Raw genomic sequence first — 25,662 nt, 5'->3', positions numbered from 1 at the left:
ACAGACAGTCCGGTCCCTGAGCCAAAGGTAAGCTTGTAGAAGCCGGAGCCATAATCACACAGCATTTCGTTCCGTAACAAAAAGTCTAGCAAGCCACTTCAGAAGCACCCTCTTTCCCCAAAGCTTTTCCCACCTTGGCCAAGGACATGAGCGACACCAGAAAAGTGGCGTGGGGTAGGAGAACCTGAGAATCCCAGGGCCGGGAGAGCAGGTTAACAGCCTAGCTGTGTGAGATGAGGCAGGTGCTGGGGGCCAGAACTGATGGGCACCCACCCAACTTCATCTGCCTCCCCCTGCAGTTTCTCCAGTCCAGTCCAGCCCATTGGCTGCAGTTAGGATGGCAGATCTCTCCCAAGAAGGGAGGAAAACGGGTTGACAGCGCACATTCCCTGGAGGTCAAGGACACCTTTAAAAGCACTAGGCACGCCTGCCACATTTGGAGAGCACTTACTGGGCATCACAAGGAGCCTTGTCCCGCTCCCAAAGGTCAACTTGTAGGCACCATCATTCACACAGTGTGTCCCACTGCAACAAAAACCCCCGTGGGAAGCACTGGCCTCGAAGATCCTCCCCACGCACCTGGAGCAGGACTAGTGGCACAGGAGGTGCTCAGGAGCAGCAGTGCCCTTGGGCTAATCCAGGAAAGCACAACGGGCCTCTGCTTGGATTTTGTGGAGACCGCAGCCCACCAAATTCAGGAGGGGGGCGTGCAGTCAGTTTTTGCTACCCAGGCAAACTGACAACAAGGAAGGGCTGCTTTGGACCCATGTGGCGTTTTGCCTGAAAACAAAAAGTCACTCGCTAGGTATGCTCACGCATAAAGTACCAAAAGTCCAGTCACACTGTGGCTCTCAAACACCCAGAGAAAAACCCCACAGAAAACAGAAATCCCAGGCACGCTGGAGGACTTGCATGGCCTAACAAAGAGCCTCGTTCCAGAGCCACAGACAGGTATACACACGCCGCTTCCAACTTTGCACAGCATCTCCTCTCTCCACAGAAGCCTTGCCCCCGACTTGGGATGGTTGAGCATCCAGAGCCTGGCTAGACAGTGTTGAATTGAACTTGGAGTCCCCTGTGTCCTGAAGTGAAGAAAGCCCACCGGGTGGTCTGCGGGATCAGGAGCACCATGGGACTGACAGGGCATAAAGCCCATTCACAAGAACTCCTGCTTCTGGCCAGAACCAGAGCCTGTCCAGAAGCAAAGGGGACTGCATGTGAGCCAGCATCTGCAGAACCACAAGCCAAAGAGGAGAAAAGACGGGAAGCCAGCGGCCAGCTGGGAAGTGTGTAGCTTTACCCCAAGCAGAAAGAGGCTGCAAGAATCTGGCGGCACTTACTAGGCAAAACATGAAGTCGTGTCCCTTTTCCAAATGTGAGCTTGTTGTAATTGACACAGTGGTTTTCATCTCAACAAGAACACACCCTCTGCTACCTCCTTTGTGAGAAAGGCAACACTTGCCCTTGGGCAACCCGAGCCCCAGTTTTGCCCTCCACATGTGGAACACTTTGGGCAACCACCCAGAACATCTGTCTGCTGGGCTAAGTCGCTGTTCAGAGGTTCCAACTCCTGTCGGCAGAGTGGAGAGATCCCGTTGCTCATGAGGAGAAGGGGAAGCGGGGGGAAAGGGACACAGGAGAGCCCGCTCAGCAAAGAGAGTGGGCATCCAGGAGCCTTTCAGAGCCAGGGCCGAGCCTGCTATGATCAGGTAATGCTAATTGCTCAAAGTATTTTAACGGGCTAGTTCTGATACCTGAGCAAAAGAAACAACGGTACCGAGGCAGCAGGCATACTTACTGGGCTTCACAACCAGACGTGTCCCCGTCCCCAGTGCCAGTTTGTAGTTTCCTGTGTTCACACAGCCATTCGCACCACAGCAAAAACCATCAGCTTTTATTCCAGTCCCTCCATAAAGAAACTCTAGGAGGAGAGCTCCTTCCCATCAAAAGCAGCCTGTTAAAGCCAGGAATAGCACTAGCCTTGGTAGGACAGCACGCAGAACAGGACAAGGAACCCCCAGACTTCCACCGAGTGGCGGTCACCTTACTAAGCCTTACTTGAAATTCATACCACATGCCACTACTGCTAAAAACAAACAAACAAACAAACAAGCAAACAATCCCAAAACAACAAGGGGCGTGCCCCCCACCCCCCATAATAAAATAAAATAAAATAAAAAACACCTGGGTCAGTGTGCGTATCTCCCTTTTCTACGCAATGGAGTGGAAAAGGGCTTTAAAGCTTACTTGGTCTTATCCTTAAGCGAGTTCCTCCTCCAAAGATGACTTTGTTTCCATAACTATTCACACAGTATTTGCCTTCACAGCAAAAACCCTGGCAGTCCTTTCTCCCCTCCACTGCCTTATTACATCCAAAGCTGGGGGCTTGCTCACTTGGCATTTCTTTCAAGACAGGCTTCCCAAGTCAATTCTTTGGGAACGCTAGCTTGGACTTCCCCTAGAGGTTCTCCTTGTTACGGATGTCTTCCAGCTTTGACGGAGACGACCACTGATTGCAAGCTTTCTCCTTTCCCCACGCAGAGATAAGATGCAGGGATTACTAGCAAAATTCCACTTTCAGCCTTTGACCAACCCTAGGAAACATAGTTCTTTTGCCAGACCCTCCGGCACACTCCAAAATACCTTTCTTGGTTCTGACTGCCAAATCTGCCCCCCAACACGCACACAGACTCCCTCCCTGTGCAGACCAGTTCCTAAGAGAGCCCAACTGGCTTTCTCAGAGACTGAAAATGTGGACAGAAGCCTGTGTGCAGCCACAAGTAGGAGCAACAGCGCCTAAGGCAAGACAATGCGCCCAGCAGAGGAACAACTGGGAGCTTTGGAAGATTAACCAGGACAAGGTTCTGGGCAATGGAAGCGGAAAGACAGTGAGTGTCCCTGGAGGTCTGGGAGATTTCCGGGAACATACAGAGGTGAACAGAAGCAATACTTGGGGTGAGATGCTTCTCTCCAGGCCTGGAAAGCTGTAACGGGATGAGCTGTTTATTCTCCATGGAGGGAAAGCCAGTGCCAGCATGCGGTCCACACTGGGAGCTGGACTCTCTCACTGTCGTCTACGGAAAGGGCAGTCAGCGCCCAAGCCAGCTGCCCGGAGAACGATTGTAAGCGTTGCTCCAGAACCCAGACTGACTCATTCTGGAAAAATTCCCCCGGGAAATAAGGTATTTAGCTCTCAATAACCCTTGCAGGAGAGTCCACTTTTGCTTCTGAAGCAAAAAGTCTTTCTTCTTCCCCATCACCTCCAACACCTTTGTGGCCTTAGAATGAGTTGTGTCCCCAGAGCAAGGTCAAGCTCAGCATTCTCCTGCCCACAGTGAAAAAAGCAAACAAACAAACTCGGGCCACCTTTGATCCTCTGCCAGGCCTTATGCAGATAGTTCCAAGGGAGCTGGCGGAAACCTGATGGCTGTTCCCCAGGAAGGGGAACTGTGCTTTCCAGTCCTTGCTTTTTCAGGCTGGGTTCCTACCTACCAGGTTTCACTGTCATTTTGTCCCTCTTCCAAAGATGACTTTCCCAGCGGAAGCTGAAGTCTCACCGTGACACTACTGCTAACCAAAACCACACGCAGCTTTTGCTCCAGACAAGAACCCGACTTTTTCCAAAGCGACCCAGGGGGAAGAAAACATTTCACCCTTGCCACCTGCCTCTGGCTCCAAATTACAACATCTTTCTGTTGGCGTTTTGCTGACCTTTCCACAGAGATCCCTGTCTAAACAGGTCTGAAAGGTACCAAGGGGGAAAGACCAGGTACCAGACCCACCTATTTCTGGGTGTTAGCCCACGTGCCGAGGTGGATAGGCAAGAAAACAATCTCCAGCACTTACAGGGATGTACAGAGAGTTCTGTGCCTTTCCCAAAGATGGGTTTTGTGATACTTCCTCCATAGTTTGCCCAGCAGCTTGCTGCTTTACAACAACGGCCTATAGCGGAGAGGTGCTGTTTGCAAACAGCATGATGACCTCAGAAAAGCTGGTATTGGTGGCTTCCCGGTTACTACATGGGAACACATTAAAACGCAGTTCCTGAAGAAGAAAAGAAGGGGGGGGGCGTTGTGGGGGGGCCAAGTATTGAAGCAAAACTAGCGCTATTCTGGCAGGCTGATAACTCTTTCCAGAACACACTGACCAGCCACAGAGGCCCAGCTACCCAGGAGCCGTGACAAGGCAAGGCAATCACCTCTCCACCGCAGAGCAGCTTGAGAGCGAGCTAAAGAGCTCTTGCCTCACATAGTGGCCACTTACTCTTCCCAAATGGGGCTGCCTCCAGTTCTTGTTCCTCTCCGAGATTTCAGTCAACAACCCCGTTATCGCAAAGGTACTTACTGGGCTTCACAGAAAGTCTGGTTCCACGTCCAAAGGTGAGCTTGCCAAGACCTGCCGCTGAAAATTGCCACAGCCACATACAGCCTTACAGAAACCCTACAGCTAGCAGAAAGGAGACAGTCTTGCCTTCTGAAGAGGCTGACATGTGTCTTTCTTTCCCTGCTGAGTAGAGATAAAATGACAAAAGGCAGAATCAAATCACTAATTCCTGGTCTACGACTACGCCCTTCTCCAGATACCGGCCTAACACGCAGCTTCTCCTCGTCAGACAGTGGCCGTGTCCAGAAAGATTGCAGGGCTGCATTAGAACCGTGGCAGGAGCCCCCCACCCTGCTCAGAGTACGTATGCTGTGAAGGTTACATTTCTCTCAGTCCCTCCAAATCCCTCCACATTCTTGTAAATGCGTCTTTGTAAAAAGTTTTGTCCCCCTTCCAAAGACAAGCTTACTGCCCTCTCCCTGCTGCGTTCCCATCACTGCTCTCGGCTTTTGCAATACCCCAAGAAAAGGCACAGGGTTGTGTGTGCTCAGAGGAAGACTTCCTAGCATTCGCTCTCTCACATTACTGCTGTGGATAGCTTTGCATTGCCCTAAGGGGGCAAAAAAATGTCTTTTACATTACTCACAAGGGTTTACTGTCAGCTTTGTTCCAGCTCCAAAGGTGTACCTGTAGCCACTGCTACTCACAGCAACAAAAGCCATTACACAAACTGTCTCACCCCCCGCCCTGTAACAAGGAAGCCTACTAACACAGCTGGCAGAGCAGCTTCCCAGCAAGGCAGAGGCAGAGGGGCCCATTTCAAATAACAAAGTGACCTCAGAGGTTTAGGGGTGCTCTCTAAAATCTAAACATCAGTAAATACAACAGCAAAGGCATTTTAGGGGCCCGGAACACATGAGAAGAGATTTCCAGGCTCTAAAGAACATTTGACTAATTTGCAGGAATGTCACGTGCGGCTCCATAGACCACCTGAACTGTAGTGGCTCTTTCCCTGGTGTTACAGGGCTGAAATACAGGGAGACCGGAAAGGACAGGGGATGGCTGCTCTGCAGAGACGGAGAGCCTATTGATTAAGGAAATCTTGACTTTGGCAAAAGGGAGTCTCACTGCAAGAATTCCTGGCAGACTTCTAAACAATCTCAGCAGGTGCCTGCATTTAAAGGCATGCTGAGATACAACGTACAGTCTTCCAGCACTCTTCAGCGTAACTCAGCAGAATACCTAATGCCATAATGAGGAGGACAGTAGAATCTCAGCCTTGCCGTTGTTGTGGGAAATGCGTAGTTGTGGTAAGAGGTCCCTGGCTTTGGAAAGACTTGGGTTTGTGACTGCCAAGCTTTTGACATTACCACTTGTGTCTCCAAGCTCCATTGGGAGTGCCTTGGAAGATCTCCTGTGGACTAGCAGCCTTTAGAGTAAGCGGTGACACACCTAAATGCCCTCAAAAGCTTCTTTTGGAGGGGGAGAGAAAAAAAGAAACTTGGTGTGCATGGGATGGTAAGGCACCTGTAAAGCTGCCTGCATGCCTACCCTTGAATTCAGTAGCGCGTTCTGCCCTTCAGGCTCCTTTAAGTCCCCTTTCCCCAGCAGAATGGAGCAGGGAGTTACACAGAGAATCTCGTTCCAGTCCCAAAGACAACCTTTCTTCCTGCGTCCCACACACGGTGCAACACACCCTGCCAAAACCTCCCTCAGCACAGATGCAGCTGTCCTCCACAGAGCAGGAGGAATGATGCCCAGCTGTCCTGGGTCAGCTGGGCCCCTGATAAAATTATTTTAGCCCTGCAGAACTCCTGCTTGCCCCTTCAGGTCTAAGAATGTTGCGTCATCTGCCTTCAGCTCTTTCCTATGCCAGCGCCAAGGCTATAGCTCAGAAAAAGTGTCTCAGAGAAAGCTGTCCAACAACTGAACCACTGGAGACTAAGGATGCCTACCAACCAAAGGACTTGGCGCCTGCTCCTCGCAGGGGCCTTATAGGCTCTCATTGTGCTGTGGTGGAGTTGGGGCCCTCAGACACTTCCACAGTTCTCAAAGAACGCTTCAGAGTTCTCAGGCATACTGGTCCAAGTGGCCACTTTAAAAGCGCGTAAGAAGTTCAACAGCGGCCAGTTGTGACATTCTCTGACAGCCTCAGTGAGCTTAGACCGCAAAACAGTGGGCCTCAAGCTTGAGCATCTCTCCCCAGTTCAGATCTGCCAAGGCTGATGGCCAGTCATACTTTTTCCCAGCTGTGCCACACTACTCACCCGGTCTCACAGTTAAAAGGGTCCCCTGGCCAAACGTCAGCTTGCCCACACCAGCACTCACACAGTGATCTAGGAGCTAGCAAAAACTAGCTGCACTTCCCCCCAGCTCCAGTAACTTGCTGGGCCCTGGCAAAGGGGCCAGCATGTTGGCCCTCCCTGGAACACGAAGGGTCAGACCTTCTCACCAGAAGGATGGACAGAACAAGCTGTAGCAAGCCCTGACGGAGTAGCACCCAGAACACCCAGGAGAATTACACTGTTTCCAAAGAACCCAAGTGCTTTGGGGCCTTTGGGAAGTGAGGCTTTGAACATTTAAACAGCAAAAACATCAGTGGTCTTTAGAGAGGGGACCCCGCAGCCCCCCCCCCCCCCAAAAAAACCCCAAATCCGAAAGAACATTGCAGATGCACAGCTGTTTCATCTAAGCGCGGGGAGCTGATTAGGTGCTCTGCAGAAAGCAGGTATTGAAGTGTCTTTGAAACATTAGAGCTGCAGGCACCTAACTTGGACAGGCACACTCTGAGACTGCTCTTCCACAGCCTCACTGCAGCCTGCTGAACAACTCTGGCTACAACTGAACCAGGCTACCAAAGGTATCTGAAGTGTCCTTATCTGCAACACCCATGCCCACTGAGAGAGAAGGGAGTGAGACTCGTGGGAAGGGAGTGAAGGGAGTGAGTGATGGGAGAGAGAATCAGTCATTCTGAGCAGCTTAGGTGCTGCAACATACCACACAGGAGGGCAGAGCAGTGGCACACACTGCTAAATCAAGTCCCAGGGGCCTCTGGAGAACTCCATAGTTCAGTTCCCAAGCTGCTTCCCCGCAAGACAAGAAGGAAGAAGAGGAAAATGAAGCAATTCCACTTCCCAGGGCAGTCGCTTACTTACTGGCTCGGACTGAAAGCATGGTCCCCTTTCCAAAAGTCACTCTGTCCACACCATACACACTCTGACACAGCTCATTACAAAAATGCCTCTGTCTGCCCTACGCATGATCTCACAGGAGACGTGCCTAGATTCGAGGCTCTGCACAGCTGCCTGACAGCAGGCTCAAATACAGTGCTGCCACCGGGAACAAAGGAAAATCTCTTCCCCGGTTTGCATGCAATTTGCAGAGGGGCTTTCCCCTTTGCTTTTCATATTTTTCAAGGAGAATGAGGAACAAATCTCACCCGTGGCAGCAGTGGCACACAACTGAGAAGCCTGTGCAAGTGAAAGATCTGCCTAAGCGCGCCAGGTCCACAGGAAATGTCACAAGCTGGGGTGTCTATGGGCTTCAGAAGTGGCTTTCCACTGACCCGTCCTTAGCAGATGTAGGCATGTCCAGATGGTAGCTTTCAACCTGGTCGGTAAAAGCTGTGAAAAAGGCATTTGGACATAAAACGCTCAAGACGGTAAAAGGGGCAGGGGGGAGGGTAACCCCAAGGCAGAGCAGGCTCCTGGTAACCTCTTTCGCTTTGAAATGCTAGTGGTGGCTTAATGCTAGTACTAAACCCAGTGGGGTTTTACAGTCGGTGATATTCCTTCCCCAGACGTCATCTTCCCACCTGCCGTATTGGACCTGCAGTGTTTTATCCTCTCTCAGCAACCCTGGATTTGGCTCATCTTAAGCTCTCCGCATCCACAGAGTAACCACCTCCCAGCTATGGCCAAAGCGCCTAAGGGAGCCAGTGAAACGGGGATAGATGCACGCTGACGGCACACGGGAATCAACCTCCCTGCAACGGGGGCAACAGGGCACGTTCTGCCACATACCCAGCTGAACTGACAGCTTTGTTGCCATCCCAAACTGCAGCGTCTGGGCAGTCCCAGTCTTGGCGCTGCGCTGCGGAGCTCAACAATAAGCTGCTGCTTCTGCTCCGCAGAACGACCCTTGCAAGTCTCTGAGGCCTGGAAAACTGGGCGAGGGATGTGAAGGTCTCCCCTCCCTCACCTGCCGCAGCCTGCAGCACAGTCCGAGCTGGCCATGCGATCTAGCCTGGGGCTAAAGCACCAATTGTTAGCAAGGAAGAAAACGCCAGGAGTCAGAAACCAAAAAGGCTGGCGCAGAGACGGAAGAGACGCTGCCCCCATACTCACTGGCTCTGACAGATAGCACTGTCCCTCTCCCAAGGGTGAGTTGTCGGTTGCCGTACCCACAGTGTTTCAAGGAGTGTCAGAAACCTCCTGTTCTGCCAGCTGCTCCTCAGATTTCTCTGTTTGGTCTTAAACTGCCTAAAGCGGAAGGACAGTAAAAGGGTTGAGGATAAGATGGGCACGCAGGAGAAGCAAACATGCGGGGATGAACTGCGTCCCTGGCCCAAACTGGGGTTTTTGCCACGTTGCTGTTCACACAGTCGTACACGCCAAACCAAAGCATGCTCTGAGCCTTGCCCGAACCGCACAAAAATTGCAGCCTAAGAACCAGAACTGAACCCGGGTTACACAATCCCCCCCAGGCCTTCCACAGCCCCGCTCAGGCACTGGACAGCTGGCGATTGACCCATCCGTCCGTCCGAAAGCACACCTCTCTTATTGCTCCCCACTGATCTGTCTGCCTGCCCTAAACCTCCTCTCTGCGTGTTCTTAGCACATTTCTCTGACAGGAAAAGTGCTGCACCTGGCCACGTTTCTGCCCACACAAGCAGCGTGTTTGAGGTCCGGTCACCCATTTGTGGAGGACCGGCGGGCAGAGGGGCAGGTGGTTGGGCACAGGGTCATCGTCTCAAAACTTCTCTGCTGGCTTACCTTGTCTGCACTAAGTGACTTGGCTCATATGCTCTCCTTGTCCTCTGAAAGGTGATCCTGATATGACTATGAAGTCTACATAGTGTTCCAGTGGACACTCAAGGTCTTTAGGAAAAGGAGACACATGAAAGCAGAACGCTCACCCGGTTTGACAGACAGTCCGGTCCCTGAGCCAAAGGTAAGCTTGTAGAAGCCGGAGCCATAATCACACAGCATTTCCTTCCGTAACAAAAAGTCTAGCAAGCCACTTCAGAAGCACCCTCTTTCCCCAAAGCTTTTCCCACCTTGGCCAAGGACATGAGCGACACCAGAAAAGTGGCGTGGGGTAGGAGAACCTGAGAATCCCAGGGCCGGGAGAGCAGGTTAACAGCCTAGCTGTGTGAGATGAGGCAGGTGCTGGGGGCCAGAACTGATGGGCACCCACCCAACTTCATCTGCCTCCCCCTGCAGTTTCTCCAGTCCAGTCCAGCCCATTGGCTGCAGTTAGGATGGCAGATCTCTCCCAAGAAGGGAGGAAAACGGGTTGACAGCGCACATTCCCTGGAGGTCAAGGACACCTTTAAAAGCGCTAGGCACGCCTGCCACATTTGGAGAGCACTTACTGGGCATCACAAGGAGCCTTGTCCCGCTCCCAAAGGTCAACTTGTAGGCACCATCATTCACACAGTGTGTCCCACTGCAACAAAAACCCCCGTGGGAAGCACTGGCCTCGGAGATCCTCCCCACGCACCTGGAGCAGGACTAGTGGCACAGGAGGTGCTCAGGAGCAGCAGTGCCCTTGGGCTAATCCAGGAAAGCACAACGGGCCTCTGCTTGGATTTTGTGGAGACCGCAGCCCCCCCAAATTCAGGAGGGGGGCGTGCAGTCAGTTTTTGCTACCCAGGCAAACTGACAACAAGGAAGGGCTGCTTTGGACCCATGTGGCGTTTTGCCTGAAAACAAAAAGTCACTCGCTAGGTATGCTCACGCATAAAGTACCAAAAGTCCAGTCACACTGTGGCTCTCAAACACCCAGAGAAAAACCCCACAGAAAACAGAAATCCCAGGCACGCTGGAGGACTTGCATGGCCTAACAAAGAGCCTCGTTCCAGAGCCACAGACAGGTATACACACGCCGCTTCCAACTTTGCACAGCATCTCCTCTCTCCATAGAAGCCTTGCCCCCGACTTGGGATGGTTGAGCATCCAGAGCCTGGCTAGACAGTGTTGAATTGAACTTGGAGTCCCCTGTGTCCTGAAGTGAAGAAAGCCCACCGGGTGGTCTGCGGGATCAGGAGCACCATGGGACTGACAGGGCATAAAGCCCATTCACAAGAACTCCTGCTTCTGGCCAGAACCAGAGCCTGTCCAGAAGCAAAGGGGACTGCATGTGAGCCAGCATCTGCAGAACCACAAGCCAAAGAGGAGAAAAGACGGGAAGCCAGCGGCCAGCTGGGAAGTGTGTAGCTTTACCCCAAGCAGAAAGAGGCTGCAAGAATCTGGCGGCACTTACTAGGCAAAACATGAAGTCGTGTCCCTTTTCCAAATGTGAGCTTGTTGTAATTGACACAGTGGTTTTCATCTCAACAAGAACACACCCTCTGCTACCTCCTTTGTGAGAAAGGCAACACTTGCCCTTGGGCAACCCGAGCCCCAGTTTTGCCCTCCACATGTGGAACACTTTGGGCAACCACCCAGAACATCTGTCTGCTGGGCTAAGTCGCTGTTCAGAGGTTCCAACTCCTGTCGGCAGAGTGGAGAGATCCCGTTGCTCATGAGGAGAAGGGGAAGCGGGGGGAAAGGGACACAGGAGAGCCCGCTCAGCAAAGAGAGTGGGCATCCAGGAGCCTTTCAGAGCCAGGGCCGAGCCTGCTATGATCAGGTAATGCTAATTGCTCAAAGTATTTTAACGGGCTAGTTCTGATACCTGAGCAAAAGAAACAACGGTACCGAGGCAGCAGGCATACTTACTGGGCTTCACAACCAGACGTGTCCCCGTCCCCAGTGCCAGTTTGTAGTTTCCTGTGTTCACACAGCCATTCGCACCACAGCAAAAACCATCAGCTTTTATTCCAGTCCCTCCATAAAGAAACTCTAGGAGGAGAGCTCCTTCCCATCAAAAGCAGCCTGTTAAAGCCAGGAATAGCACTAGCCTTGGTAGGACAGCACGCAGAACAGGACAAGGAACCCCCAGACTTCCACCGAGTGGCGGTCACCTTACTAAGCCTTACTTGAAATTCATACCACATGCCACTACTGCTAAAAACAAACAAACAAACAAACAAGCAAACAATCCCAAAACAACAAGGGGCGTGCCCCCCACCCCCCATAATAAAATAAAATAAAATAAAAAACACCTGGGTCAGTGTGCGTATCTCCCTTTTCTACGCAATGGAGTGGAAAAGGGCTTTAAAGCTTACTTGGTCTTATCCTTAAGCGAGTTCCTCCTCCAAAGATGACTTTGTTTCCATAACTATTCACACAGTATTTGCCTTCACAGCAAAAACCCTGGCAGTCCTTTCTCCCCTCCACTGCCTTATTACATCCAAAGCTGGGGGCTTGCTCACTTGGCATTTCTTTCAAGACAGGCTTCCCAAGTCAATTCTTTGGGAACGCTAGCTTGGACTTCCCCTAGAGGTTCTCCTTGTTACGGATGTCTTCCAGCTTTGACGGAGACGACCACTGATTGCAAGCTTTCTCCTTTCCCCACGCAGAGATAAGATGCAGGGATTACTAGCAAAATTCCACTTTCAGCCTTTGACCAACCCTAGGAAACATAGTTCTTTTGCCAGACCCTCCGGCACACTCCAAAATACCTTTCTTGGTTCTGACTGCCAAATCTGCCCCCCAACACGCACACAGACTCCCTCCCTGTGCAGACCAGTTCCTAAGAGAGCCCAACTGGCTTTCTCAGAGACTGAAAATGTGGACAGAAGCCTGTGTGCAGCCACAAGTAGGAGCAACAGCGCCTAAGGCAAGACAATGCGCCCAGCAGAGGAACAACTGGGAGCTTTGGAAGATTAACCAGGACAAGGTTCTGGGCAATGGAAGCGGAAAGACAGTGAGTGTCCCTGGAGGTCTGGGAGATTTCCGGGAACATACAGAGGTGAACAGAAGCAATACTTGGGGTGAGATGCTTCTCTCCAGGCCTGGAAAGCTGTAACGGGATGAGCTGTTTATTCTCCATGGAGGGAAAGCCAGTGCCAGCATGCGGTCCACACTGGGAGCTGGACTCTCTCACTGTCGTCTACGGAAAGGGCAGTCAGCGCCCAAGCCAGCTGCCCGGAGAACGATTGTAAGCGTTGCTCCAGAACCCAGACTGACTCATTCTGGAAAAATTCCCCCGGGAAATAAGGTATTTAGCTCTCAATAACCCTTGCAGGAGAGTCCACTTTTGCTTCTGAAGCAAAAAGTCTTTCTTCTTCCCCATCACCTCCAACACCTTTGTGGCCTTAGAATGAGTTGTGTCCCCAGAGCAAGGTCAAGCTCAGCATTCTCCTGCCCACAGTGAAAAAAGCAAACAAACAAACTCGGGCCACCTTTGATCCTCTGCCAGGCCTTATGCAGATAGTTCCAAGGGAGCTGGCGGAAACCTGATGGCTGTTCCCCAGGAAGGGGAACTGTGCTTTCCAGTCCTTGCTTTTTCAGGCTGGGTTCCTACCTACCAGGTTTCACTGTCATTTTGTCCCTCTTCCAAAGATGACTTTCCCAGCGGAAGCTGAAGTCTCACCGTGACACTACTGCTAACCAAAACCACACGCAGCTTTTGCTCCAGACAAGAACCCGACTTTTTCCAAAGCGACCCAGGGGGAAGAAAACATTTCACCCTTGCCACCTGCCTCTGGCTCCAAATTACAACATCTTTCTGTTGGCGTTTTGCTGACCTTTCCACAGAGATCCCTGTCTAAACAGGTCTGAAAGGTACCAAGGGGGAAAGACCAGGTACCAGACCCACCTATTTCTGGGTGTTAGCCCACGTGCCGAGGTGGATAGGCAAGAAAACAATCTCCAGCACTTACAGGGATGTACAGAGAGTTCTGTGCCTTTCCCAAAGATGGGTTTTGTGATACTTCCTCCATAGTTTGCCCAGCAGCTTGCTGCTTTACAACAACGGCCTATAGCGGAGAGGTGCTGTTTGCAAACAGCATGATGACCTCAGAAAAGCTGGTATTGGTGGCTTCCCGGTTACTACATGGGAACACATTAAAACGCAATTCCTGAAGAAGAAAAGAAAGGGGGGGGGCGTTGTGGGGGGGCCAAGTATTGAAGCAAAACTAGCGCTATTCTGGCAGGCTGATAACTCTTTCCAGAACACACTGACCAGCCACAGAGGCCCAGCTACCCAGGAGCCGTGACAAGGCAAGGCAATCACCTCTCCACCGCAGAGCAGCTTGAGAGCGAGCTAAAGAGCTCTTGCCTCACATAGTGGCCACTTACTCTTCCCAAATGGGGCTGCCTCCAGTTCTTGTTCCTCTCCGAGATTTCAGTCAACAACCCCGTTATCGCAAAGGTACTTACTGGGCTTCACAGAAAGTCTGGTTCCACGTCCAAAGGTGAGCTTGCCAAGACCTGCCGCTGAAAATTGCCACAGCCACATACAGCCTTACAGAAACCCTACAGCTAGCAGAAAGGAGACAGTCTTGCCTTCTGAAGAGGCTGACATGTGTCTTTCTTTCCCTGCTGAGTAGAGATAAAATGACAAAAGGCAGAATCAAATCACTAATTCCTGGTCTACGACTACGCCCTTCTCCAGATACCGGCCTAACACGCAGCTTCTCCTCGTCAGACAGTGGCCGTGTCCAGAAAGATTGCAGGGCTGCATTAGAACCGTGGCAGGAGCCCCCCACCCTGCTCAGAGTACGTATGCTGTGAAGGTTGCATTTCTCTCAGTCCCTCCAGATGCTTATTGCAGAATTCAGCAGATCTCTGACTTCATTCCTGTGAATCTAAGGCCAAATCCATCACAAATACCATGCTAATCACAAATCAGAAGCTATTATAATTATTTAGTCTGATCCCGGCATAGTAAAGGCTGGAAAATTGAGTGCAAGATTCCTGAAATATCTGAGGTCCTCACCATAGAATAAAATGACATCCTATCCCTACAATATATTTTATGTATTATGTACCTGTAGCTTCATCTGAGTATACTTCCTAAAGAGTTTTGGAAAAACCCAGGCATATTTTGTTTTAGTTCAGAATGAATGAAATAACCCTTCAAACTGTATTTCAGTGTTCTTATTAAATATGATCATTTTATATAACTGAATCTAGGCCTTCTGGCCTTTGTCCAACTTGTAGAGAAATTACTTTGGACTTTTGATTTCACACTTTTTAGAACAAAGCCAATAACATCTTTGAATTTTTGACTTACAATTTACTTTCAACTTTCGGTTTCTCTCCCTCAGCACTTTTTCTTTATCCTGAAAGCCAGAGAATTCTTCACGACATTAAGAGTATGATAAGAAAATGTGGTAAAAATGTGAAAGACTGTCATTAACTAGACAATACTTACTTGGCTTCACAAGTAATAGTGTCCCCTGCCCAACTATTTGCTTTCTTCCTGCTGCAGTTACACTGTCAACTATTCCTCTACAAAAATCAAGTCTGAAATTTGAACCTAAGAATTTCTAGTCTAAAGGCACCCAGGCAGACTCAGAACCTTACTATAATGAAAAAGTTGTGCCTTTCAGAAAATACATACACACAAAGGCATATTTAGATACGTATTTTATGGGCACTGTCATTTGGACAGTCAAGAGTTGCATTAGACGAACTTTCACCACATCTGAGATGTGCTGAAACACTAAGGTCTGTTTTGAGACCACTAATTTTACCTGAAAACTTACTTGTAAGCACAGACAGGTGAGTTCCTCCACCAAAAGTGAACTTTTCATAACCACTACCAGTTACACTGTGGTAAGTCACTTTACATAAACCTTTACTGGAAGAATTTAACAGATTCCTAGTAACCATGGAAAAGTAGAATTTAATATTGTCTTTGAAAAATGATTAGGAGACCGTATAAAGCAAAATATTCTTACTGTATTGGTGATTGTATCCTCAAAAGTTTCCTTTTCTTGGTTAAAAAATATGCTAAACGACATCTTAAGCCAGAAACATTGTCACAAACATCATGATAAAATACTCTGCTAGCCACATTAATATATATTTGGGGGTGGTAAAATCAAACAAGTTACAAGTTTTACTATTTTTTTCAACTGCAGTATTTCTGATGAAACATGGATATAAAAAGAGGACAGCATTTAATATGCAAAATGTCCAGAGTACTATTGTGTCAATATATGAAATTCACAAGAATTAAAGATAAAAGATTTATCTGAGTTATTTCATACCCATGACCCCTTTAAGAAAATAGATTCGAGAGGACCACAGGAGTGGGGATAAGAAAAATCAATACTGAAATGTGTTTCATTCTTACAGGTACTCCCCAGAATAGAGACAAGTTTTTGTGAGTCTCCGAACAAATTAAACGCTTTAAAAATAACATATCAAAGTGAATTAGGAAAATTGGATTAATATTAAAAGTTGAGCCTTGGAAATAGAAGTTAACTTGCTAAAGTTTACCTATGAAATTACTTCTCACTTACTTGGCTTTACAGCAGTTCTTGTTCCCTGGCCAAATGTTAATTTCCCAGAGTTTCTTGTATTCACACAGCCAGAAAGTGCTTTACAGAAAAAAGCATCCAGAGAAATACAATTGTCTCTTAACTCTTCCTCTTCTACAGGAGAATTTAGCTAAACCCAGTTAGGAGCATTAAATGTTGGTATCTATAAATTATTCATGACTGTGACTGTGACTTAACCAAGAAGAACTCCCTCAATGTATTAGATATAAATTCTCTATCTATAAAAAGCAATAATAGCATGTTTCTTCTTAAAACATCTGTAGAAGTATATCTCCCTTTCTTTTCTTTCCAATTTAAATTGGAAAGTAATTTATTTCGTCAAAGGTGTTTATCTATCCACTCCATCTTACCTATATTTGTACTATCAAGCATAAAAATATTTGCAAGCCATTTCTTCATTAGGAAATAAAATAGTGGTATTGCAGTCAGTTTATTTCCATTCCCAAATGTGAACTGTGATTTTCAGGGAGAACTCAGCACAATGATATTTGCAATAAAAGCTTCAATGAACTCAATTTCTAATGGTATCTAGTTCAACTGGCAACTGTAGGGTCAGCTCTAACCTAAAATCCAACGATAGCTTCTCCATGGGGACACTGACAACATCTAAAACATGCTGTAGCAAATTGCTGTTTTTTTCTGTGTTAGGATTGTGTCATATACAGTCACACAGGTGGAAAAAGCCTCACTCACCCTAACTATCAAGGTGAGATGAATTCCACCTTTTTTCTAATTTTGGAAGCCATTTGGAAATAAATGGAAGGCAGGTACTTCTGGAAAACACTAAGCTCTCACCTGTTCCTGTACAAGATGTGATTGTTTCCTTTTGGGCAAAAATCTAGGCATACTGGTGTTTTCTGAATATCAAACAAGAAGATTGCCAAAACATTAAGAAAAATAACTGTCGGAAGCTACAGATACTCAGAAATATTTTTCATCAATGAATTTTAGGGGTGCCATGGAAAGACATTAATACAGTCATAACAAAATTTGACATTTCAGCGCTACTTAAATCTAAGTGATATGTAAATTAGAAGATAGTTTTTTTTGAATATTAAAAGATACATACTCACATATCAGTTCACAAAGTACTTAGATATACAGGTTCCATCCCAAAACTCAAATTAAAACAATGACCCAAATCATCACTTAAACTCTACAGGGAAATTGTTCTGGACATAGCTTCATCTACAGCCCACACCTGATGTGTGCAACAATCAGAAACACGGAGGTGGTTCTTAAAGTCTTGAGCTTTTTCTTTATACTTTTATAATTTTACCTCAAGGTGTATTCTCCTTCCAAATTCAAACTTTGACTGCCACTTCCAAAGTTGCATATGGCACAGAACTTCACAAAATACGGGCCATGGAAAGATTTGATTCAAGACCTTTTCCCCTGCTTACTAACTGGTCTCTCATTTCTCATTATGAAACATGTTAGAACCTTCATTTAAACCTCCACATGTTCTATCCTCCACATGTTGCAAAGAAATTGAGACTGTATATTCAAGGAAATTAACTGTTCTAAGACAAAATGAGGGCATATTTTGTACATTTGGGTCATTCAAATTCAGCACAGATGTCCTAGTGTCATTCTGTAACAAGTGGAAAGACATAGACATTTCTCAAGGACAATTTTCATCTTGAAGAGATGACCTCTAAAAAATCTACTCCAAACTCCAGTGATAAAGACAGAAGCAAAATCAACCTGGGCTAGCAGATTCAACCAAGTACTTGATACTAAAAGAAATAAACCTGGACTCTCAGGCCTGATAATTTCAAGATGAACATTCATTTATTCTTTATCTGAAACATGGCACTTCTACTAATTGTTTACTTCTGTCGTTTACTTGGATGCACAGACAGCCCTGTTCCCTTTCCAAAAGTGGGGTTTCTGTAGGCACCCACAGAGTTACACTGAGACAAAGAGCTTTTTTAAAAATGCTAGCAGTAGCTTTTGGCTCAAAGGAGTTTAACTTTGATTTGTACACATAGAAATTTCAGACTTTCTTTTCAAGATTTCTAGTTCAAGTATCTTGTGGAATTTCACTACTTTCACACTACTTCACTACTTATCCCAGCTTACACCAAGATGCAGCACTGAGACATCTCACATTAAGCTATCTAAAATTTTTCCCGTCTTACCTTCTTATCTAATACAGTCTGTAGCTATCTACGAAGATATTACTGAACACAACAATGATATCTCTTCATTTTTGTCTTTTTTTTTCTTTTAAAATGCCCCCCCCACACACACACTCCTCAGACAGCACTGAAATGATTGCCAAGTGTTAGATTTATTTCTCTATCAGATATCAATTTGTTCCCAGTGCTGGAGAAAAAGAAAGAAAGAAAGAAAGAAAAAGAAAGGAAGGAAGGAAGGAAGGAAGGAAGGAAGGAAGGATGTCCTTTGACATCCTTCTTCCCTTGATTGACTATACTCAAATACATTTGTTTAGGAAAGCAGCTTGTGGATGGAGTCACAACCCTCAGGGCAGTCACTGTGATCACAATGTACCTAGTGAAGGGAACCCTTCCTGTCCCAATCCAGTGCAATTATAGAAGCATTACAGCTTTGAGAGAGGTTTGTGGTATGTAAAATTCCTGGAAAATAGCAAACAGACTTTACCTGTCTCAAGAAACAGCCAGCTCCATAGGCAGGACTTCACCAAACTGAAGCAGGTTCATACTCCCACAGTGAGAAATCTCTGCGTAGAAACCCTCAGGATTCAAAGCTGCAAAGGGCCTCTCAAGAACAATGTGGTTCCTGAGTCCATTTCATCTACGACCTTTCTAGATGGAACAAATTGCCCTACAATTCCTTCAGCTGGGGTCACCACACACCTTGGTACTTTGTATTCAAGCATTCAGTGTATGATCTCCTTAACCTCTTCATCTCCTGAAGCCAGAAAGTTTCTATTGCATTTCTTGCTGTTTCAGACATTCTTCTTGACCTTTGAAAGACTTTAACCTGCTTTTAAACATAATGGTTTTCCATGGCAATAGCTTCTCAAACTCATCCCTTAATTCTAAAATGTCTTTCCTTCAGCTAGGACAGTGTGACTACCACTCAGTTTCTTGAATAACTTGTATTTCATAGTCCTTTAGAAGCACTAATTAATTTCAGCAGCAATTCTGAAAGTCTTTGCCATATTCTTCTCTCTTTCTTTTGTTACAAATAACTTTTTTTCTCTACAATTATTCTATCTTGTACTTGAGAAGCAAATTCTTTAACAGATGCTTCAATTATTCATCTTCTCTCACACATGACTGCTGGACTTTCTGAAGTCTCTACCTAACATTTCAAGGATTTTATATATACACCTGCTGTCAAAGGAAGAATACAAAGTAAGAGCAAATAAGTTCAGCTTATGGTATGTATAAAGACAGCACTCACTGTGTTTTTCTTTTCCCATTTGACTTAGTAACTTCAGTTCATCAACTTGTAAACATTATCAGAAAAATAAACATTTTGGCCGGAAGGTAGACAGAGAAATCAAGGAGGAGGAAAAAAAAAAAAAAGTTTACTCCACTATTCCCAATTTTGTCAAAAACTTTGAAAAACCCTTAAGCCCTTTAGAAAAGTTGTATACTCCCAATTCCAAATGCAATCATTATGTAAGAGGACAAAACCACATGTAATAAGATTACAAACATAGCTCTTACACTGTTATGGGTGTTTGAACAGTGGGAAGAAAATAACTGTCATTAACAGCATCACACCAGGACCCATTTTAAGAGTAAACTTAAGTACTTAAGCTTACTTTTAAGAGTAAACTTAAGTAGTAAACAGCCCTGCTTTCCAGAAATACTGTGCACATGATCATCGCCACTTGCTAATGGGGAAAGGCTCTAGCTCAAAAAGAGAGAGATATCATAAGAACAAAGACAAAAGCAAAGTTTCCTGCAGGGTAATGATGAGGCTTTGATAGGTGTAAGTTCATGGAGTTGAGCTACATGTTGGAAAAGGGTTTAGAAAGGTGTTCCCTTTCTTTGAAAATGATTGGAGTAAGTACTTGCTTATGTGTTGGGATTTTGACAAGAGATACAGAAACCTGTGTATCATTCAAGGCTGCTCTAAGCAATTTTTTTTTCGGTAGGCTAAGCTACAAAGGTGTTGATAGTGACTCTGCTCTCCTCCCTTTCTGTGATACTCTTCTTGGCTCTGCAAAATCCTGAAAGAATGTGGCACTAAAATAAAGAAGACTGGGATTACTGGCTCTTGATAGGAATGGCTTATACAACTGCTAGAGCCTTTCTGTTTATGAAACTTAACCATCTTTTGTGTGTGCAGCAGGCTGGACTCGGAAACCTTACAGCCATTCAATGCATCTTGCTTTGAGTTTGCCTTAGATTTCTGCAGTACTGAGAAATATTTGTGTTGGAGACACAAACTCCCCTCTCCCAATATATAAATAAAAATATGAGAGAAAATACCAAATATTATCCCTGCTATTCAAATTTTCTTGTTCTAAGTGATTGTCTTCCGTTCAACCTTTGGAAAGATGTTTATTTATTTAGGATGTTTTAACACTTTCTGCCACAGGAGAGAGCTATCAACTTGTAACTTGAACTTGCTTGCCAAGAAGAGCTACCCAGCCCTTAGCTGGTAAACTCTCTCTGTAAGACCCACCAATGGGAAATAAGGTTAAACTTCATTTACTAGGGGGGAGTGTGTGCCTGAAAGCACTTTAATACTTTAAGTGCAAACTGTGGATGGCATTTTATAATGAGAAGACACAATACACAGCGTGCTGTGATTCATTGGGAGCAACAGGGCTGAGAAGCTGTTTGGAGGTGGAACATTTGATAACTGACTCTGAAAGTTCTTGATTGTTATAGCACTTTCTCTCTCTCTGAATTAAGAAGGGTCTGTAAAAAATGTATGACATGTAGTACTGTTATCAGGCAAAGATGGAGAGATTGATCTGCTTCATACCAGTTAAATGAATGGAGCTATTTCATCTGGATGATTGCAGGAAGAGAAAAGTAAAAAGCGAGTTGGGTTAATTAATGTAACAGCTCACTACTCTATTGGTAGAAATGCAGATGTTACACCTTGTGATTCCAGGATGATATGAGTTATCCTGCCTATAGGATGAAGCTAAAGGTAACTGGCTTCTTAGAAGCAGTTGTGGCTTGGAGAAGGTATGAAAATGACAAGCAGGGAATCCCCAATAGAGAGGTGAAGGTATAGCTTTGGCATACAAAATGCTGTAAACATTTACTGGGGAACACCTATGAAACCAAGTAGCAGTAAAAAGAACTACATACTTAAACTGGCAGAAAACATTGTCAGTAATAAGGATTAAACAATTCATAGTGTTCAGAAAGATCTGAAGCCTCTCTGCACCAGAATGTGAGTTTAGCACTAACAATAGATAAAAAAGAAGTCCAAGCATACTGTATATATCTTACTAAGTTAAAATAATAAAACAATGCAAAAAGAACTAAAATAAATTAGATCAGAACAGCCATAAAATTACATCAAACATAAATGCATTTCTGAAATTATCTTTCATGTTGACAATACTGAGAACAGAATACTAAAATGAGCTCATCTATCTAAAACATACTATGCTCTTTAAACAGCTTCTGAGTGATGGAATTTTTAGATGTTAGCAAAGATGTTAGCATAGATTATATGCTCTCCTCTCTGAATCACCACTAACTCAGTTGTTGAAATTCTGTAAAGAAGAGAATTCAATTATTCAATGCATTGGGACAGGCTTTCTCAAAAATTTTTGCACTGATTCTGATTCTGGACTCCCTTAGATGTAAAGGATCTCATATTTACTTTAATGGGCACTGAGTTAGACTTACTTTCCTTGTGACACAAGCTTACTACATGAAAATGAACTCCACAGTCTAAGTCTTGAACATGAAAGGCTACCAGGGAATTTAGTTACTCCATTATTCTAGACCTTTAGTGCATTTTGGGCTCTTCATTCCTTTTACCATGTTCTGGATAACCATCTAGGATCAATAAGGGAAGGGAAGAAAACTCTTTTTCAAGCAAGTCCTCTTTTGAGATGCTAAACTAGATACAAATGCTTTGTATTTTCCTTGTCAGTCAACATCTGAGGCTATCCTGCAACCCAAACTGCAATGATAAAAGGACACAGTCTTGCAGAGAGGCAATGTCTCTCTCATTGCTGTCTTCTCTGTGCTTCTGGTTAGGATTCCTGGGGACATCCTAAATGCCATGAGACTGCGAAATCTCTCCCTGCTGTTGTGTGAAATTCAAGAAGCAAAAGAACACTTTCCTTGATCAATGTAAGTGTCTCTGGTCCTTTCTCCTTACCTCTGAGAATAAGATGTCTGATGATCATGAGCAAAGTTTTTGGTCAACAGGTCTCTCAGTCCCAGTATCACGACAGACAGACTATTTGCTTTCTCTGTATAGTTATCTGCAAGAAAACAATGGATTGTGGCAAACACATGATAAGAAAAGACAACATTTCTATTTCTTCCATCTTAGTTGAATCTTTGACTTCTGATGCTGTTTGTTTACTTCACTGGAATGATGTACTAAGATCTACTAAATCATTATTTCAAGAAAGGCTGAAAGCCCTTCTACATCTCGTGATACTAGTATTCTGTCTATATCTCTAGTGTGATTTGGATTTATCCAGTTGTGTATGGAAAGAGATATTCACATCAGCTCTTTCCAGGTTCTGACACCTGAGTGGAGAAAGAAAAGGTTTGGAAGGGCTGAAGAGCAATTTTTTACTTTGTTTAAATGGCGCTCCGGAGGCTGTTATTGTTCAAAAAACAGAAACAGCACCTGGAGCAATTTCTTAACTCCATGCCAGACTGAAGTTTGAGGAATAATCCTTCAGATAAGAACTGAGTACTCATACAAGAGAAGGCGAAGCGTAAAATCAAAATCATTGCTAGTGATTTTTGCATCCTCTTCTGTGCTGCCAGAATGCTCATTTGTACCTCTGAATAGCTACTAGCTTTAAACTGGGCAGCTCTTGTTTTCCCATATGCTCATCCGTAAGAAAATGAAGTTGATGGATCACCTCAAGGTGTTGAGGTGTAACAGAGTATCCTAGACCTAGTAGTAGCAATGTTGCTTTTTAATCATACTAAGAGACTTGGAAGCCTGAATATTTTCAGCTCCATCTATCTGTTGGTCTAATAAGACACTGCACACTTGAATTTGTCTTCAAAATCTTTCAGACTGTATTCTTTGTGAGTCTGAACTGTCAAATTAGTTGAGCTTCTGTCAGTTCTGTCTGCCACATCTCCCCTCAGCTTCCTCAGAACTAACTTCACTCGTGTTACAGATTTCAGCTCCCAATAGCCACCTTGAACCAACAATATCGACTGTCTGGGGTTCAGTCTTCCTGTGTTTCTTCTTGTGAAGGATAGAAAGAGGTTGTGCATCTTAACATGTATCTGCTTCTACAGTTGTACTAGTTGGTCTATTGCCTTTCCCCATTAAACTACTATATGGGAAAGTGCAGAATGTTGAAGAGATAGGCGATGGAAGCTGTTCCATGGGAAAAGGACCATCCACAGGGCGTGTAGACCGATAAAGAGGGTCACACAGCTGGGCCCATGCCAATGTGGCATTACACTTGGGCTTTGAATCAAAATTAGCAATGAGCTCAATATGTGTATTGTGCATGTGTCTAATACATAACAAAAAATCTTATAGTGCCCCCCAGCCTTCCTCATCGTGGACCGATGCTCACTGGTGCCTTGGTTTCTCCCACCCCTTTATTGTCTCGATTGAGAAACTGCTGGGGAACCCTCACTTAGATGCAGAGGTAATGAACGCTCAGTATCAACCATAATGTGCCTTGTGTTTGTGTATTTGTACCTGATAGGGGGGCCAGGTGATGTCACCCCTCACCCTTACACCTACCTTATCTAAAAAAGGGCTTCTTAGGTGCCAAAATCACTTGTGGGAAACAGATACTTCCCTTCCTCCCAGGGTGTATCTATGCAGTTTGCTCCCTCTCACTCTATTGGCCCCAGTTAGTCAAGTCAGCAGGGGCTGCTTCCTGCTACACTAAGCTAACTAACACTTTCCTTCCAGAGAAAGGTCAGGCATAGCCAATGCAATAGTTTTCTCCAGTTAAAAAGAGAAAAATAGACTTGGCTACAGCATGAGGATAGTTGCCTCTGAATGCCTTTAATATCCATCCTTGGCATGATGTTTAAGAAATATTATGTTGGCCAATGTGACACAGTGCTCTCATTTCACATACTATGGCCTGAAATAAAGTGTCAGGGGAACCCCAGGCCTGGCCAATAGGTTAGCCCAGTCCAATGGGGGTTAATTTTGCTCTGTATGGATGGGTGATAAATTATGGTAAGAGGCTGAGGGATAGATACTCCCTCCCTTGCACTCTCCCTGGAGAGTTTCAACCATCTTCTCAAATACATATTTTTCTTTGTTTGACTAATTGGGACATAAATTATGGATACTTGGGTGATTGACAGTTTAGGTGACTATCACGGGTATAGGTTTTCCCACACTAATCTGATTCCCAGTGGTGCAAAAGGAGGTCTTAAGTACTTAATTATGGAGGTACTGCACAGGCCCTGAATTTCTTCACAATATGAAGAAGGCCTCTAGTGTCCTACACCTGTATGGATGTGCCTTGAAAAAATAAAGACTGTTGTCTTAATCTGGGTGATATATTTCTGTGTGAGTCAATGCTGTGTCCCTCAGCAGTCACGCATCTGTAGATCTTTCACTTTGCTTAAGCTCTGTTGAAGGATTTTCAGTCTGCCTTTTCTTCTAGACCCAACCAAGGGCCACTCAGGAAAACTCCACTCCACTGTGGACTTGCACAAATGTCCACAAATGGTATTTCTGATGTGTGTTTTGCCTGCAAGACTGGAAAAGGTTTGATGTGGAATGCAACACAAAAACGTTAGGGTGTCATTGGCAAATCAGGATAAAAAATCTAGTGAGCAAAATGTCTGATTTAAATTATAGTGGTAGAATGAATTAAAAATGAATTTTGCTGCTTTTGGAACTGCTGTGCAAACTTCCTTTGTCTTCTGGACAGGTAGTTGTGAGAAGTGAGGGTCTTCATCTATGTGTCTGTAGGGTTTGAGGGACTAGCCTGACAAAGGTTGGTTAAACAGACCTTACTACACATGCTTTGTAGGGACTGTATTGAAGCCAGAATTACATCAGTCAGTATCTGAAAAATCTTATAAATTTCCCCATCAGGATGTGGTTAACATATTTTTTTGAAAGAAGGAGGAATTCTCCTTGCACGGTGCAACTTAGTCATCAACATTGACCACAACATCCTGCCTGTTGCTTGAGAGAGAAAGATGAGTGCTGGGGTCTTTTAGATGAATAACCAAGTTGCTATAGAAACCATACTGCTCCATCAAACCATTTTATTTTACTTCCTGTTACTTCTAACATCAATGAGTGGAAAAATCCAGTATATTCTCTCCTTTTCTGAGGTCTGTATTTTCCTTCCTACTGCTCGTATCAACCCAACTCTTGACAGATTTCTCTTTAAACACATCCCCCTTTTTGCTATTAACCATAAAATCTTGGTTGGGTCTCTTCAAAAGTATCTGAAAGATCAAGTCTCATGCAAATCCCACGAGTCTAGAATTTGTGCCGCTCCTGAAGCCTTTTAATATGCCAGAGACCCTTCCATTCCCTGTTCAAAGCCTAGAAAAAACAAAATCAGCCAAGGGGAAATCTAGGCTATCAAAGCTGCATTT

At 45.4% G+C, this 25,662-nt stretch overlaps 1 protein-coding gene across 1 annotated transcript in view; it reads right to left on the bottom strand.

Moving 5' to 3' along the window:
* LOC134151352 (M1-specific T cell receptor alpha chain-like) overlaps positions 1-25,662 on the bottom strand; it is a 157,245-nt gene that overhangs the window by 33,691 nt on the left and 97,892 nt on the right.

This window comes from Rhea pennata, chromosome 26 (assembly GCF_028389875.1).
Source record: "Rhea pennata isolate bPtePen1 chromosome 26, bPtePen1.pri, whole genome shotgun sequence".
Classification (NCBI taxonomy): domain Eukaryota; kingdom Metazoa; phylum Chordata; class Aves; order Rheiformes; family Rheidae; genus Rhea; species Rhea pennata.
Note: the sequence above shows the minus strand (reverse complement) of the source record. Positions and strands in the feature narration are given on the sequence as shown.